This window comes from Mercenaria mercenaria, unplaced genomic scaffold (genome assembly GCF_021730395.1).
Source record: "Mercenaria mercenaria strain notata unplaced genomic scaffold, MADL_Memer_1 contig_1294, whole genome shotgun sequence".
NCBI classification, from domain to species: domain Eukaryota; kingdom Metazoa; phylum Mollusca; class Bivalvia; order Venerida; family Veneridae; genus Mercenaria; species Mercenaria mercenaria.
This window is the reverse complement of record NW_026459275.1, coordinates 7392-26056: the sequence shown is the minus strand read 5'-3', so window position 1 is coordinate 26056 and position 18665 is coordinate 7392. Positions and strand designations below refer to the sequence as shown.

Here is an 18665-nt window from a genome sequence, read left to right as displayed (position 1 = left end):
TTATTCAAGCTTAAACATTCTGTAGACGAAGCATATTGTACAGTATGAATGCCAGCATACATGTGAATGTGACTCAGGGAGATTGCAGAGATTTTTTGGTCTCTTGTGGGAAAATTATGCAACTACTAACCAATCCAAAATGATCAAAACAGTTGGTCCAGTTTGTTTCTTTAGGTAACAATTACAACGAAATGATACAAATATACTGGAACAATGAGTTACCCTTTATCATTTGACATTATCAATCAAATCACATATTATTCACATTTTACTGTACCTACTGTCACTTTTAAACATTATTTTAATATCTAATCTTATAGATTTTTACTAGTAGGTATAACTGTCTTTCTTTCACAGTCATCACATTCAGTGAGTTTTCACTACCACCTTTGACCATTACTTGAATGTTACTTAAATTAATTTTAATGTCTATATATCACGGTCACATTCAAAAGTTTTTTGCACTATGTCACACACAGTGAGTTGCATGTTTATCTCCACTTTTTTCCCAGTGTTCAGCAGAGTCCAGCCTTCAGTATCAAGAGTGTTACTATGTGTTTTTACTCAAAGTCAGTGTTACTGCATGAAAACTCATAACAGCAATGTCCTTGTGCACATTACTGTGTGGTAGAGTCAGTAGCAATGTTCTGAATTAGTGTTACTGTATAGAAGACACAGTAGCAATGCTCTGGGTTCGTGTTACTGTGTGGTAGACTCAATAGCCATTTCCTAGTCGGCTTTACTGTGTGGTAGACTCAGCAGCAGTGTTCTGGGTTAGTGTTATTACACGGTAGATTTTCCTGATGGTAGTCCCAGCTCTTTAAATTCCAGCCAGATAAGATAAAGCGATTTCATCTGATCAGAAAACTGTATCCTACTACTTAGTTGATCATCAATGACTCGCTGTGAAACAGATCCAAGTTAACTTCTTAGCCTAGATGCACCTGAAATGATGCAACAATATTAATCAGTAAGAGAAACAACAGCTCTTAGCTCGACAGTGAATAATATACAGTCAAACTCGCTTTATACGAACTCATCCGGACCTAAGAAATATGTTCGTATTAAACGAAATTCGTATTAATGAATGTATGACCAGATAATTTGTCCGAGCAATTTGGGCAGTATCACCGGTATCATCGTAGAATAGATTCCAATATTATGATACATGAAAGTAGTTCGTAGTTTTAAACTGATTAAGTTAATACATTCAGATAACACTGAAATTAATCAAGAAAAGTTATACTTAAACAGGTAAAACTGTACTAATTTAAATTTTAATGTGCGGTCGAGGTCAAGAGCGCCAAATTATATCCACCGCCAACATTGAAGCTTGTACTATATAACAAGCATTCTAAGAGGTATGAAAGTTTGTATATTTTGGAAGACACAGCCTACCTGTAACGACACTAGAACGTCAATAATGTGTTTAAAATTATTTACACCTCTTTATATTTTGACCTGTTAACTGATTAAATTATTTTATATTGACATGATAGTCACAAAGGACCGAGTGTTTGTTTGTGAATAGGTGTGAACTACTCCATTGTCCAATTACCAAGCTTGACCATATTATTATTTTCAACACGTTTTATAACGGCCCGACTTCTAAAATTAATTTGTATCAAAAGATGGAAAAGTATAATATTTAAGCTTATTGGGACTTCCAAAATGTGTTCGTATCTACCGATTATTCGTATCAAGCGAGTTCGCTATTACCGAAATAATTTTACAAAAAAAAATAGAAGGACTCGGCCGGGGAATTTGGACTTTGTTCGTTTAATCCGAAAATTCGTATCAAGCGAGTTCGTATTAAGTGGACTCGACTGTACATACGTATAGGACACTAGTGCTATCACTGAAACAAGCAATACATCAAAATACTTCTTTACCTGAAGAAACAGCATTTCAAGTGTAAAGTTTCTATACTGACAAGTAGATTTCAAACTGGAGCTATCACTAAAAGAATTTTAAACACTCAGACACCGCTACAGATACAGAGAAAGTGAAATCATGACCTTTGACCTTCACATGAGATCTTCACCTAGTAACCTGGATCATGGCTCAAGCCTTTGCATGATGCTAACAACCGATGCTACCTTTATGAAGTTTATTCTAGTGGTTTGAAAATACTAACTGGACTGAAGTTTAAAGGTGCAAAATAAAGACAAATGAATAGACATAAATCTTAAAACAAGAGGGCCATGATGGCCCTATATCGCTCACCTGTTATCATTGCACTTGAGGACAAGAAGGTCCTCAGTAAAAATATTTAAGTCCAAAGGACAGGAACAAAAAAGGGAAGAAATTTAACCAAAAAGAAAAAAAACTTTCTTACAAGGTACAGATATGTCAAAATGCACCTAAAAATTGGAGGTACCATCCATGTTGTACCACACAAAAGTGGTCTTGGTTTTTCCCTACGGCCAATAATAAAAAAGTTCCTAAAAATAAGCTATTTATAGTAACATAAAAGGGAAGTAATTAAAAAAAAAAATATTGTAAGTGAACAAAAGAAGGCTCTGCCAAATAAATCTGTTGACATAAATGAAATTTCAGATCAGTATCTTCATTAGTTACGGAGATATACCCATTTTAATTTGAAATAAAGGGAGGTAATTTGACATAAAATCAGTCCATAGTTATCTACTCTGATTGTCTCAGTCCAACTAATGACAATTATGAAATTTCAAATAAGTCCTATAAGTACTTACTGATATAAATCCATTTTGATTACAATCAGGGGAGGTAATCAGATATAAAATAACTCTGGAACCTACGATTGGATCTGATTTGTCATGGAATCTAAGATTTATTGTTGCTGAAGATATTTTGGAAGTTTGTGTCAAATAAAACCATAAATGAAGTCTCTATATGGCTGCAAAAGCCAAAATAGCCAATTTTGGACCTTTAAGGGGCCATAACTCTGGAACCCATGATGGGATCTGGCCAGTTCAAGAAAGGAACCAAGACCTTGTGGTAATACAAGTTGTGTGCAAGTTTGGTTAAAATCAAATCATAAATGAAGCTGCTATTGTGCAGACAAAGTCAAAATAGCTAATTTTGGCCCTTTCAGGGGCCGTAACTCTGGAACCCATTATGGGATCTAGCCGGTTCAAGAAAGGAACTGAGATCTTTTGGTGACACAAGTTTTGTGCAAGTTTGATTAAATTCAAATCATAAATGAAGCTGCTATTGTGCAGACAAGGTCAAAATAGCTAATTTTGGCCCTTTCAGGGGCCATAACTCTGGAACCCATACTGGAATCTGGCCGGTTTAAGAAAGGAACCAAGATCTTATGTTGATACAAATTGTGTGCAAGTTTGGTAAAAATCAAATCATAAATGAAGCTGCTATTGTGCAGACAAGGTCAAAATAGCTAATTTTGGCCCTTTCAGGGGCCATAACTCTGGAACCCATAATGGAATCTGGCCGGTTCAAGAAAGGAACCAAGATCTTATGGTGATACAAGTTGTGTGCAAGTTTGGTAAAAATCAAATCATAAATAAAGCTGCTATTGTGCAGACAAGGTCAAAATAGCTAAATTTGGCCCTTTCAGGGGCCATAACTCTGGAACCCATAATGGGATCTGGCCGGTTCAAGAAAGGAACCGAGATCTTATGGTGATACAAGTTGTGTGCAAGTTTGGTTAAAATAAAATCATAAATGAAACCACTATCGTGCAGACAAGAAATTGTTGACGCACGCACGGACGCACGGACGGACGCACAGACGACGGACGACGGACGAAGGGTGATCACAAAAGCTCACCTTGTCACTATGTGACAGGTGAGCTAAAAAGACTACACATTTTGTAATATAGTACTAAACATTATGATTGCCGTGCAATATTCCCTTGAAATCAACACAAGAACAGAGAAACAAATGATTGTCTCTGTATTTTCTTAGACTGACATGGGTGGTCATTTTGTCCTACTTTTATGTATCGTTTTTCCGTAATCTTCAGGATCACGTGATTTTAAAATTGTTCAAAACGAATATCCATTTAAAGGCGCGCGACAAAATAACTGTATTTCCATGATGGTAATTATACATGACTTGCACGAAAAATATGAAATGTACAAAATTTATGTTTAAAATTGACAGTGACATATATTAGGCCAAGACAATGTGTTATATATCTAAAATCTTATTACATTAATGTAGCCATATGTACATAAATCAGTGTATTTAGGTAAATTTCAATCACATTTTGTTTCGGCAGTGTAAGAGTTATTCATTTATATTCTTAAAACTATACTGAAAAGAGATTAACTGAAAATGTTTGCAGACGAAATTGTAAATACACTTTTATTCGGGAAGGGCCTGAATTGTCCTCCCACAAACTTGTAGTATAGCTGTTTATTACCTGTATTATAAGAATGATTTTCATGAAGGTTTTGTGAGTTACAAAATTGTTGAATTCCATGTGCTAAGTTTGTAAAAATCACGTTATCATTTGGGCATATAATATATTTTGCATCTATTTATAAATCATAGCCTCGTTTCGGAGGATTCTTCCGAAAAAATCCAAAGATGCTCAATGGGTTCGTAAGCAGTCGGAAAACATACTTTCGGTTTGACATTTTTTGTTTATTTGTTAGTTATTCTTCAACATATTCATGACTATTTGGTCAGATCTGATGCAGTGGGCCATATTTTCAGTAAATAGGAAGTCTCAGCTACAAACTCTGGTTTTCATATAATACTCGTTCGGGTTTTAGTAATGGACCTTTAAGCAGGGTTTCAGAAATCTCATGTCCGGAGCCCGGGGGCTACCAGAAAATTCTGTCGGGCTACTAAATTTTTTCAGAGCGTGCCCGCCGGGCTACCTTGGAACTCCGTATCGAGTAGCCCGGAAATCAATAAAAAAATAGTCTTCAAATATAATTTTGATAGTTGTTTATAATCCCCTTGTTTATCAAGAGATACACGCCCGAGGCTTTAATTATCTTATCACCTACTGTCACAATCGGCAAACGATTAACCGTTTAATCGTACCCGCAGGCAAATGTTTACAAAAACATGTGTACGAGTGATTTTAGACTGATCCAATAACATTGAAGTCGCTGATCGGTTTTGTTTAAAACAATATGCAAACCAGTCTTAAAATTACGTCATTTTAGCGCCACCTGCCAAAGTGTACTTTCGGTTTCGCTGACATCAATATTTATCGAGCGATTAGAAAGAACAGATATTTGATTTTGAGGCAGTTTAGTGCTTACACTGATTGTTTATGCTTTTTAATTTAAATACTTGCATAACATGCAAAAATAATCGACCATGATTTAGCAAAATATCAGAAACTGTACAAAATTTTGGACAGACATAAATTCGGATAAGTGAATACATAGTGCCAAGAAACTGAGAAACTGCGAGACGTTATATACGCAGTTATAGTCCGTTTATTAAACTTGACAGATGTTTAGAATCAGACAGAATAATTTAGTCAACTTTAAATAATTTTGAGATAAATTACAATTCATACAGCTCTAAGAAATTTGCAAGTTTATAAAAATTGATTTGCATTTCTTTTATATTGCCATGTTGCAATAACTATCAGTAGTACTCCTGATAATATTTCTCAGTTTAAATACATGTAGTTCTATTTTTTAAAAAGAGAAAAAGGAGTAATGATGATTGCTATTTAAGACAACAAAATTTATAACAATGTGCGTATGGCTAAAATTATGAAACCTCTAATAATCTGATCGTTCCATCCACTGTAGTAAAGAAGCACATAGTAAATAAACCGAAATGGCCATTGCCAAATAAACTTAAATGTTCGGGCTACAAGATTAAAATTTTGGTAGCCCAATGGGCTACCAATAAATTTGCAGATTTCTAAAACCCTGCTTTAAGATATATGATCTTTTGAACTATGTGATCTTGACCTTGGAACTAGTAACCTTTGCTGTGTGCTCTGCAAGATATCTTGATGAGGCAAGTAACTGATGCTACTTCTATGAAAATCTTGCCAACAGTTTAAAAGGTAAGGAGCAGACCTGAGTTTTAAGCTACTTGACCTTTTACCTTAAACTGTGACCTTGATCTTTGACATAGTGAAATGGGTTATGCACTCTGCACTATGTCTTAATGAGGTAAAAAACTGATGTTAGTTTTGTGAAAATCTTCCAAGCAGTTAGGAAGATATAGATCTGAAGGGGGGATTGCTACGATTGGATCCCAGAACTGTTTCTAGACCTAAAAGAATAAAGGAGGAAATTATTTGCTTCTGGGTGAACGGAGGTTTGGAAGTGGGTAGGTGGCAGATTGTTGGATTTGTTTATTTTTTCTGGGTTTAACGCCGTTTTTCAACATTATTTCAGTTATGTAGCTGTGGGCATTTAACCTAACCAGTGTTCCTGGATTCTTTACCAGTACAAACCTAATCTCGGCAAGTAACTACCAACTTCCCCACATAAATCAGAGATGGAGGACAAATGATTTCAGACACTGCGTTTTTTAATCAACTTGTCACAGAACAAGGGCCTCGCTTGAGGACCAAACTGACATTCCCTGCGACCCGTAGACCTGCACTTTCCCTACTGAGCTAAGCAGGCAGGCTGATTTTTTGTGGTACAGACATGTATACCAGCATTTCCATACATTAAACCCTTTAGCTTTATAGCAGAAACTTAGAGTTGTCACAGGAGTTACGAATTATACCACCACAATATGGCCTTGTCACAGAACTAAGCCAAGGTCAAAGCTGAACTTGCTTGACCTTTGAACCTCCCTATGAAGTTTCAAGATCCTTGGCCCAAGCGTTTTCAAGTTATTGTCCAAAAAAGGTTTAAATGTTCCAGGTCAGTCTGACCTTTGACCTTTGGAACTCCAAATCAATACAGCTCATCTGCTGGTCATGACCAACCTCACTATTAAGTTTTGTGATCGTAGTCCCTCCCAAGCGTTTTAAGTTGTCCGAAAATAGTTTAAATGTTCCGGGTCACTGTAATCTTGACCTTTGACCAATTGACCTCAAAATCATTAGATGTCATCTGCTGGTCATAACTAACCTCCCTATCAATTTTTATGATCCTAGGCCCAAGCGTTCTCATGTTATCATCCTGAAATTATTTAACTGTTCAGAGCCACTGTGACCTTGACCTTTGACCTACTGACCTGTTTTTCATGATGTTACACCTGTGTACCAAAATATATTTAAATCGGTCAAGTCTATCATGAGTTTTCATCCGGAAACCATTTAGCTGTTCAGTGTCACTGTGACCTTAACCTTTGACCTACTGGACCAAAATTCAAACTTGACCTGTATTTTCTGATATTACACCTGTGTACAAAAAATTATTTAAATCTGTCAAGCCTTTTAAGAGTTATCATCCAGAAACCATGAAAACCAACGAACTGACCGACCGCCAAGCTCACTCCTATATACCCAAACTTCGTTTTGTATGGGTATAACTAGCAAACTTTATTTATTTATTCTATTTAATTGTTTTGGGTTTAACGCCATTTTTCTACAGTATTTCAGTCATGTAATGGTGGGCAGTTAATTTAACCAGTGTTCCTAGATTCTGTACCAGTATAAGTAACTGCCAACTTCCCCACATATATCAGAGGTGGAGGACAAACTGTTTCAACTTTCATTCCTATGTGAAGAGTGAGCTTGCTTTGGGTTGTTCTAAACATATGGCTGACTCCACATGAATAGCTTTAGCTCTGGGGACAATTTTGTCAGTGAGGTAAAACAGGTAATTTTCTGCTTACCTTACCTGCATCAATGGATACTTTGTCTTTCAGTTGGATTGGTATGATTTGCTGAATCCTTGTATTATCTTCATTATCATCCTCACAAAGACCTGTTATTAAATATTATAAAATTATAAATTTTTACCAATGATTTACCATCACTGTTTCACCAACTGTTTTACATGTTTTAAAGTATGTTATTTCTTGTTCAGCATTGTAATATTTCATGTAATTCTACCTTCATTCTCAAAAAGAATAACAAAACACAGCTTTTTGATTAACACCTAAAATTTGAAGTTAATATGCATGAAGATAGGCTGCATACACCTTAAAACTATTGAACAGGAAGTAGCAATTACAAGAAGTTATTTTTTACTATCTGTCTGATTGTGCCGATCTCTCCATGTATCACATGGAATTCAACATCTTTTGTGTCAAATTGTGATCTTCATTTTCACTGTTGGGTCTCTTTAAGGAGGTAGGTTACCTTTATATCTGTATGTGCGCATGTCCAACCGGAAGCTAACGTGACGATTTACGACGACGTTTACGACAAACTAAATGTGTTTGTATATTCATTCTTCTGAAAACAAATCATAGACCTGTCTTCGATCTGACGCTTTATGGTTTAATAATGCAGAAACTAGAAAATGCTTTTGTAAAAAAGTGCATGTCTCCCCCAATGCAAAGTCCTATAGGCAAGAAGTCAATAGGGGGTCAGGAGCGAAAGTCAAAGAGACACTGATGGTTGGCTGCAATAGGGATCATCTACTTGGCATGTCCAGTCATCCCGCTAAATTTCAACACTCTTGGCCTAGTGGTTCTCAAGTCACTGTTCAGGCTCCTGTGACCTTGACCCTTAATCAGATGACCTCAAAATAAATAGGGGTCATCTACTCTGCATGTCCAATCATCCTATTAAGTTTCAACATTGTAGGTCAAGTGGTTCTCAAGTTATTTCCAAAAAATGATTTTACATGAACAGGCCACTGTGACCTTGACCTTTAATAGACTGACCCCAAAAACAATAGGGGTCATTTACTCTGCATGAACAATCATCTTATGAAGTTTCAACATTCTGGGTCAAGAGGTTCTCAAGTTATTGATTGGAAATGGTTTTCAATGTTCAGGCCCCTGTGACCTTGACCTTTCACAGAATGACCCCAAAATCGTTAGGGGTCATCTACTCTGCATAACCAATCATCCTATTAAGTTTCAACATTCTGGGTCAAGTGGTTCTCAAGTTACTGACCAGAAATGGTTTTCAATGTTCAGGCCCCTGTGGCCTTGACCTTTGACGGAGTGACCCCAAAATCAATAGGGGTCATCTACTCTTCATGAACAATCATCCTATGAAGTTTCAACATTCTGGGTCAAGTGGTTCTCTAGTTATTGATCGGAAATGGTTTTCAATGTTCAGGCCCCTGTGACCTTGACCTTTGACGGAGTGACCCCAAAATCAATAGGGGTCATCTACTCTTCATGACCAATCATCCTATGAAGTTTCAACATTCTGGGTCAAGTGGTTCTCTAGTTATTGATCGGAAATGGTTTTCAATGTTCAGGCCCCTGTGACCTTGACCTTTGACGGAGTGACCCCAAAATCAATAGGGGACATCTACTCTTCATGACCAATCATCCTATGAAGTTTCAACATTCTAGGTCAAGTGGTTCTCTGGTTATTGATCGGAAATGGTTTTCAATGTTCAGGCCCCTGTGACCTTGACCTTTGACGGAGTGACCCCAAGATCGATAGGGGTCATCTACTCTTCATGACCAATCATCCTATGAAGTTTCAACATTCTTGGTCAAGTGGTTCTCTAGTTATTGATCGGAAATGGTTTTCAATGTTCAGGCCCCTGTGACCTTGACCTTTGACGGAGTGACCCCAAAAACAATAGGGGTCGTCTACTCCAGCAGCCCTACAACCCTAAGTCTGAAGGTTCTAGGTCAAATGGTTCTCCAGTTATTGCTCGGAAATGAAGTGTGACGTACGGACGGACGGACGAAAGGACGGACAGGGCAAAAACAATATGTCTCCTAGGGGAGACATAATAATGAATAAATTGCCGCAGAAATGCTTCAAAACAATGTTGCCTTAAAATGACGTCATTGATGTCATGACGTTACGTGTCAGTTACCGCGCAAAATAAATAGCTTTTATCTTGAAAGTACGTAATTCTGTGCATTTTCTTTATTCAAACTATTTTCAAATAACCATTATTTGCTGAAATATTTTTTAGGAGTCTTTTGCTCTGAATAATAATCAATATTTTGCTTCTTTTATGTAGTTATATTGAAATGTTATGCGGAATGTAAGAAAATGGATGATGGTTACCAATGTTATTTGGAATATAGTTGGGTGAGAGGTTACTTGTTACGGCCATTTTCAAATAAAAAATCTAGCAGTTTCATTTGTAATACCTATTTTTCAGGTTCCGTTGATATTTGTTACTTATATACTAAAACTAAGATCTAAAATTGTTCAAATTTCAGTAGAAAATTGTGGTTTCTTGAAATGAATTGATGTTACCATGGAAACGAAGCCCATGACCTATGTATCTAAATGTAAAATTCAAAAGCGTTGACACTAGTCTATTTAAGAAACACAGCTTCGGCTTTTTATTTTCATTTCAATAATATCCATGAGAATAATAGTAGCATGCTGAACGATTTTTCCATGAAAAATGCCAGACGAAGGGTACTGCTGTAAGTATTTTAAGCTGTGAAATTTGTTTGAATAAATGCAGATAGCACGAAAATATAACTTACGTTAGAAATAATATGTTTTAAAGCTACATCAACTAGAAAGATAATCTTATTCAATATTATTTTGTAAGAAATTACGACAAAAAGCAAGATATAAGCCATTTTAAACGTCTCTGTTGCCATGGTTACTTTAAACTTTAAGAAAAATAGGGTACCATGTATAGTGCTTGGTATGTTGCTAATAATATTACCCAAATATTCCATGTTGGTCATTAACAGAATGGCACTGAAGCGGTCGAAAACCCCTATTTTAGGCATAGGAAAAAGAGATCAATATAATTGCACCTTACTAATCCTACCAGGTGTTCTGTATACAAAAGTGCTTCTATTGTGACACTTCGATACAAGCAAAACTGTATTATCTGCACTATAAAATACTTACTGGTATTTCATTTTATTATCGGCTTGTTAAAAGTTAATTTTTACCATAATTAAGTTGACAAAATCATAGGAACCAGTGGTTCAGGGGTAAATCAAACACATATTAATAAATCCTAAACGATTTTGTTGTGCAAAAATGTATAATAATGTGTCTTAAACCGTTTTCGTTTTCTTCTCTATTGTGTAATTGCAAGGGAAGTAAACTAATAGATATCTCTGCTTTAAAGTACTAGCCCAAGGCAAGAGTTGACATTCTTTGCGGATCACAACTTTGAATTAAATCTTAAAATTTCTGTTATTGATATTAGCAAAATTATCATACATTGCACATTTGTGAAATCATTTTTGTTAATTTCATTGACTTGGAAATCAATTTCTATACTTTATTTAACGTATTTCTATCAATGAAAATGTTAGGGTCTATCTCTACCTATTTTTATACATAATTGTTTAAAAATGAGAGAAAATGCGTTACCATGGAAACACTAGCCCCGCGACATATACATTTTAAGCTTATATTAGAAAGCTAACGTGCATACTAGTAAAATTAGAGATTATGCGGACTTCTATGAATATCAATGAAACTAAAATACACTGAAAAGTGTTAAATATCCGTATTTTCCTTCTTCTTTCAATAAGAAATACCTTTGGAGGGTCATGTTCTTCAAACCTGGATAAAAATTGAACTTGAAGGGACAGAGACAAACGAAACTGAGATTTTAGCAGTTAAAACTTCATATTACACGAAAAACAAAAAGATGCTGCGGTTCAACTAATTTGAATTTACCCTTGTAACAAGGTAACCTACCTCCTTAATGCACAAATGTGATTATGTTATTTCATTTTTATGAAATCTGACACATGACAGAGTTACAAACAGTGCTAGATCTGTTGAAACAAGTGCTTCAAACAGGAATTATTCAGAATAACACTTTTTTAAAGCATTTCTGTGTAGTAAGGCGATATATGCAAGAGTATCTATAATAAAGCTTGTTTGAAAGCTTATTTGAGCCGCACCATGAGAAAACCAACATAGAGCATTTGCGACCAGCATGGATCTGTGCAGTCTGATCAAGATCTGCTCTGTTCACCATTCAGTCGGTATCTCTTCTGTAAGCACCCCTTACAACAGTTAATGGTTCTGTCCAAATTAAAAGACGGACAAGTTCATTATACAAATTTAGCAGGGTAAGGGTTAAAAAGATGTTTAAGATATACAGATTTGGAGAAAATTCTCATATACATAATTATACTCACTTGAAGAATGAAGATACTCCTACATACGGAATGTCTGGGCTTTTACAGAGGTACTTCCTGGCTCACATTCTGTCTGCACCACCCACAACCATGGGGATTTTCAGGAGCTGTAATTTTCATCAGATTCTGATCAGGTAATGGATTTGGTCAAAAGTTAAACAAAATTAATGATCGATAACACTTATGTATGTGTTCACTGACTGCCTAATACATGTTGGAATTCCACTGTAGGTATTTTTAATCCCCCACCACTTGTAGGAATGGTCTTCGTCCATCCTTCTGTAATTTATGTCGGCTCCATATCTCCTAAACCCCTTGAAAAATTTCATGAAACTTGGGTCAAATGATCAGCTCATCAAGAAAATGTGCAGGACTCATGAGTCAGCCTTGTCAGCTCTAGGTCAAGGTCACAACTCAAGGTCAAAGGTTTAAACCTTCATTTTCGTGTTCGCTTTGTATCTCCTAAACCCCTTGAAGGAATTTTATAAAACTTTGTCAAATGATCAACTCATCAAGACTATGTGCAGAACCTATGAGTCAGCCATGCCAGCTCAAGGTCAAAGTCACAACTTGGGGTCAAAGGTTTGAGCCTTCCATTTTGTGTCTGCTCTGAATCTCCTAAACCCCTGGAAGGATTTTCATCAAGTTTAGGTTAAATGATCACCTTATCAAGGCAATGTGCAGAACTTATGAATCAGCCATGCTAACTAAAGGTCAAGGTCACAACTCACGGTCAAAGGTTTGATCTCTGTATCTCCTAAACCCCTAGAAGGATTTTCATGAAATTTGGGTCAAATAATCACCTCATCAAGACGATGTGCAAAATTTATGTGTGTGTGTGTGTGTGTGTGTTCAGGTTTTTCTGCTCAATGTCAAGGTCACAGCTCAAGGTCAAAAGTATACCCTTTAACTATCCACAACAGTGGCATGGGATTTAGCGGTTTTCAGACTGCTTTGTTAAAATTTGCTTTTCCTATCCTAGAAACCAGGATAGTTAATTCAGCATGTTCATGAATTTAGTAAAGATACTTCACATGAATATTAGAATTTATGTAATATGTTTGTAAAATATTTACATTAACAAATATATATCTAGCCAAGGCTCATGAAAAATTTAGTTTGTAACATTTGTATTACCTCCCTTTACTTATCTTTGCTGCACAATCAGGATATATTGGAAATAAATGAATTCCAAAGCTATATACTGTTTTAAAACTTGCCTTTGGTTAAGATTGTTGAAATTTACCAAAACTATGAAGCACAAAATGTAAACTTAGAAATTACATTTAAATCAAAAGTAATAGTCAACTTTTTGAATACTTTCATATTAACGGGGAAAAATCACAAAAGCTTGACTATTCGAAATATTGTCACAGAAGCAGGAAAATATTACCCAAAATGTTAAATATCGAAAGAGTTTTAAATTCGAAAGGGGACATAATTTGACCAAAATGCATATCAGAGTTATGGGACTTGATGCTATCAACTAGTTTTATAATCCCGAAGAAACATGTTAAGTTTCAATTCCATATCTGCATTAGTTTTGGAGATAGTGACTTGCATGTAAAACTTTAACCAGAATTTTTTAAGTCCAAAAGGGGGCATAATTTTCTAAAAATACATGTTACAGTTATGGGACTTGACCCAGTGAGCTTGGTAATTGATCTAGAAAATGAAAAAATAAGTTTGAAATCTATATGCCTTGAAGTAATAGCTATATGTACTTGCACGCAAAACTTCCAAAGGAGGCATAATTTGGCTAAAATGCAAGTTGGAGTTATGGGACTTGATGCATCAACTAGTTTTATAACCCCGAAGAAACATGTGAAGTTTCAATTCAATATGTAAATTAATTTTGGAGATAGTTATAATTTGCCAAAAATACATCTCAGTTATGGGACTTGACCCAGTGAGGTAGATAATTTATCTAGAAAAAGTAAAAATAAGTTTCAAATCTATATGCCTTTTATAAATAGCTGTATGTACTTGCACTCAAAACTTTAACCAGAATTTTCTAAGTCCAAAAGGGGGCATTATTTGGCCAAAATGGATGTCAGAGTTATGGGACTTGCTGCTATCAACTAGTTTTATAACCTCAAAGACACATGTGAAGTTTCAATTCAATATTTGCATTAGTTTTGGAGATAGTAACTTGCATGTAAAACTTTAACTAGAAGTCCAAAAGGGGGCATAATTTGCTCAAAATACATGTCAGAGTAATGGAACTTGACCCAGTGAGGTTGGTAATTGACCTAGAAAAAGAATAAATAAGTTTCAAAGCTATATGCCTTTAAATGATAGCTGTATGTACTTGCATGCAAAAACTTAACCAAGGTGAGACGCCGACGCCGATGCCATGGTGAGTAGAATAGTCAAGCTAAAAATGTAATGAAACATAAATTTCAAATAAGGATCTAACAGTACGAAATGAATATTTGTCTGAGGTTTCTTGTTACCCTGCCTAACTTGCAAATGAAGTGTTTTACAGTGTGAGGTTCTAGTTGTGTTAGCTATCCTCAATGCTTCAAGATTTTACTCTTACATTTTGATACTGTGCTTAACATTTACCCTGCTAAATTTCTACAAGTATGCCCATGGACAGAATGTCGAGCCTGCTGGCTGTCAAGTGTAACCTTGACCTTGGACCTAGGGACCTGTTCCTTGCACATGACTCTCCATCTCATAATGGTTAACATTCTTGCCAAGTTACATCAAAATTCCCCCATGCAAGAAAAAGAAGAGCTCGTGACAAACTTCAATTTGACTTTTGACCTCCAACTGTAACCATGACCTTTTAGATAGGAACATGGGGTTTGCGCATGACACACCTTCTCATTGAGGTGAACATTCATGCCAAATATAAACAAGATTTGTCCATGCATGTCCACGCTATGGTCCGAACAAAACTGGACGGAAACATGGACAAACATGCACATACACCGAAAGTGGTGACTATATTGAGCTGACTGCAAGCGGGCATGACAACAAGATCTGTCCGTTAAGAAAGCGCGCTCCGCTATTCGGAGATTTGACAGTAAAATGAATATATGTCTGAATAAGAGACCACTACTATAAAAGTAAGATACACCAAGGGGCATAATTCCATCAAATACAAATTAGAGTTATTAGGATTGTTACAACAAATGCAGATGATGATGGTAAAGATATATTTTGAGTTTCAAGTCATTATCTTATACAGTACCAAAGTTATGTCCAGAAAACGAAGTTTGTAAAAAAGATTTAAGTATAAAAGGGGCATACTTTTGTCAAAAATACAAATCAGAGTTATGGGGATTGTTACCACACATGCAGATGATGGTGATAAAGATACATTTTAAGTTTCAAGTCTTTTATCTTATATTGCATTAAAGTAATATCCAGAAAGCAAAGATTGCCAAAAAAAAGGGGCATAATTCTGTAAACAAATACAATTAGAGTAATGGGGTATGTAACCACACATGCAGATGATGATTATAAACAAATATTTTTAATTTCAAGTCATTATCTTTTAAAGTAGCAAACTCATTTGTGACTTTGACCTTGGGTATAAGGGCCCAACCCCTGCATATACTATGTTTGTATGCTGGACAATGTTTATGAGAACTTAGAGTAAGATATAAGCAAAAGTAACAAAGTTATGACAGAAAAACAAAGGTTGCCAAAAAACTTTCTCAAAAATAACCTAAGTATAACCCCTTGGTGACCTTGACCTTGGGTATATTGGGCTCAGCCCCTACACATACTTTGTTTGCATACTTCAATGTTTATGTGAAGTTACAGTAAGATATAAGCAATATTAACAAAGATATGACAGAAAAACAAAGGTTGCCAAAAGATTTTAACCTTAAAAATGTTCACTGAAAATTTACTGACTGAACAGTGAGATGTGCAGGCTGATGTTGGTCTGCTGTGGTCGCAAATGCAAAACCACTTGCCACCAGTAGTCTAAAGGTTAACTTAAAGAGATTAAGACATGCCAGGGAATACTGTTACAGTAGTTATTCCTATTAAAAGCCAAATATTGGTTATCTACCTCTAGTATAAAACAATGATTTTCATAGTGTGTGCCCCCCACCCCCCACTACCTGAAAATGCTTCGACAGTCCTGTGATAGAAACCACTCATCCCAAACCATCCAGACCTCCAATACATTACTGATCAGAACCATTCATCCAAACCACCCACACCACTTTGAATCACTAAAGGATAAGGCAGTTGTGGGAGATATGTGCTTTTCTCAAAAGCTGCTCTAGTTGGTCTTAATACCTTCAACAGTGAAAGGGCAACACTGGATTTTTGGCCTATACCATATCAAAAGTCTAGTGCAAAGGCAGCTAGTCTAAAGTGCAATACAACAGTGATTCTGCTACAGAGAACACAACAGCTTCATTTTATTTCCAAATTGCCAATTTAGCTTGCTGCATGAGCCTTTTTGCCAAGAAATATTTCCTATTTGTTCGTGTAACAGTTATACAGTAAAATAAGGTGACCGCCATGTGCCAGCGAGTCAGACGACTGATTTAGCTAAACCCTGTCTACCTAAGTTCTGTAACAAAATACTCACTTTAAATTAGAGGTATGCATCTGGTTGGTCGATTCATAGATGTCTTCCGCACAAGGCCAGGTGATTTCATGCTTACAGCCACTGCCATACAACCACTCTCATCCTGAAATTATTAATAAAAAGAAAAGAAAAAGCTGCCAAAAGAATGGAAGAAACATGGCTTAAAATATTCGAAGCTAGTAGATATCAAGTTATCAAGAGGTACTGCCAAAAGTTTTATATTTAAATAGAGAAAATATCAGATTTCACAGAATTGGCAAATGGAGACACTGGCTATTAAATAAAGGAACAAAAGTTTAAATAATTTCTACTGTGATACTGGCTTACTTCAAAAAAAATTCTTTTAGTTATTGAACAGATGCTATTAACTATCACAATTTTGACCATTTCATTGATCTAAGTGTCATATCGGTATAAAGAATTATATTCAAGAGGAGAGTATAACAAAACTTAACCCTTAGTCATGAGTATTTTTATAATTATGAAAGTGCATGTGAACTTGTTCTGCGTGAGCAGCTACACCAAGGCCTTATCATGTCCAATAAACTTATAAGTGCTTACTTTATAACATGTCTTAAAAGAAATTAGACTGAATACAAAAAAACAATTGAAAAAAAATATTAGACAGTACTTGGTAAAAATTCAGATGGCTTACAAAACTATGTCATATTTTGCCTATTCTGGTAAGGAAAAATACATTTTGGAAAGTCCTTGAAAAAGAAGTTCTGTCCAGCGTATATTGCAAACAAGTTAAACTGATATCAGTAACTACTGGCAGATGAAGACCTAGTACAGAGACAAATCTTGAAAATCCTTGACTCCACCTCTCTCAACACAGGAACAACAGTCGTCTAGCAAACCGCTGGCCCAGAAATGTAGATCTGTTGCTCCCAAACGACTCCATGCTGCGGATATATTGTCACCAGAATCCTTAATGGTACCGTTAGTAGTCTTGATTGGCAGTCAAAAGGATCAAAGAATTTATCACAGACTGTGAGACAGACCTTAAAATATGGAAAAAGAAACAAATGCTGAAAATGGAAGGCGAAAAGAACCCGACAATTTCCGATTCCCATCTCTCTCAACACTGGAGAAACCATCATCTAAACACTGCCGGCCCAATATTGTAGACTAGCATCTCCAACACGACTCCATGCTGTGGATATATTGTCACCGGGATCCTAAATGGCATCGATAGCTGTGTGGATCAACAGTAAAGGGATCTGTCAGGCCTCGACATCAGTAAAAAAAGGAGAAAAAAACTTGGCCACAGCCAGAAAACAGCACCAAGTTAACAATAATAATTTACTGCTAAATCTAAAAGACCATAACAAAATTGAATGCATAAAAAATCTCCAAGGTGTAGCAAACTCATGACTATCTTAAATCTACTGGCACTACATCATGCACTGCTATCATTTCAGCTTCCTACTTTTTAACCTTCCCCTGAACAAAGACTGCAAAGATGACTAATTAAAAGAAAACTTAGCAAAAATGAAAGATAGCCAAGCTTCATCGGATACAAAACTAATATTATACTGAATAAAAAAAAAGCTAACCAGCTATTTGCTACTTTACCAATATTTTGAAAATTTAACATTTGAAAGATAAATCCTAAAGTTGATACTGGCTACATGTAATTTATTTCAAAATGTACTTTTCTAAGCTTTAACTTGTATCTGAATAAAAAAAAAATCTTACTTTGTAGTAAAAAAGAGGATGATTATGTGAGTGACTTGAAGTAACCAAACTTTCACTTCACTGCAGAAAAAACTGGCTACTGAACAACCATTCTATACTATATGAAATACAAGGTTTTTGCTACTGATTTACTTGAATAATGCTAAGGGTTAACCCTTTACCTTTGAGTAGCATTTTTACTGAAAGATAAAAATGCAAAGTTACTCGAGTTTGTGCATTTTCCACTGTGACTTGAAAACTCTATTAGAAATTAAATCCACTTAAAAATACTTTACCAGAGTGA

General features: G+C 35.7%; 1 long non-coding RNA gene across 1 annotated transcript; it reads right to left on the bottom strand.

The window, feature by feature from the left end:
• Positions 1-210: 210 nt before the first annotated feature.
• LOC128551603 (uncharacterized) lies at positions 211-16981 on the bottom strand. The gene is made up of 3 exons (XR_008368843.1): positions 16682-16981; positions 12118-12224; positions 211-944 (listed from the first exon to the last, which is right to left on the bottom strand). It is a non-coding gene; the product is annotated as an uncharacterized LOC128551603 (long non-coding RNA).
• Positions 16982-18665: the final 1684 nt, after the last annotated feature.